The sequence below is a fragment of the Eimeria mitis genome, genomic scaffold (assembly GCF_000499745.2).
Source record: "Eimeria mitis Houghton genomic scaffold, Emh_scaff2176, whole genome shotgun sequence".
In the NCBI taxonomy this organism is placed as follows: Eukaryota; Apicomplexa; class Conoidasida; order Eucoccidiorida; family Eimeriidae; genus Eimeria; species Eimeria mitis.
The window spans coordinates 7,698-8,420 of record NW_013570502.1 but is presented as its reverse complement, the minus strand read 5'-3'; positions in this window follow the sequence as shown (position 1 = coordinate 8,420).

The window sequence follows — 723 nt, the reverse complement described above, 5'->3', positions numbered from 1 at the left end:
ATTATATTATTTATATTATTTATATTATTTATTTTATTTATTTTATTTATTTTATTATTTGTTTATATTTCTTTTTTCTTTTATGATGATGATTTGTAGCTGGTGCACAGCCCCTCCACCTTACGCGTGACGATAACCAACGCAATAATTAAACCTAAAAAATAAAACAAAAATAAAATAAAATAAATATAAATAAAATAAATATAAATAAAATAAATATAAATATAAATAAGATAAAATAAAAATAAGATAAAACAATAAGCAATATATATTAGACAAAAGAAAGATAAACCACTACACGAGAAAACAAAAAAAAACAGCTGACAGCCAAACCCTCACTAGCCCCCCAAACCCTAAACCCTAATTATAAACCCTAAACCCTAATTATAAACCCTAAACCCTTATAAACCCTAAACCCTAATTATAAACCCTAAACCCTAATTATAAACCCTAAACCCTAATTATAAACCCCAAACCCCTACAAACCCTAAACCCTTATAAACCCTAAACCCTTGTGTTTATATATATATACATACCGTAGAGCCCAATAGCCTCAGCAAAAATAAGAATGAGGGTGACACCAAAGAAGAGCTTCGGCTGCTGGGCGTTCGCGCGGACCCCTGATATTATATTCACAACACATACACATGCATACACCCCGCTCCAGCAGCAGCAGCAGCAGCAGCAGCAACAGCAGCAGCAGCAGCAGCAGCAACAGCGGCG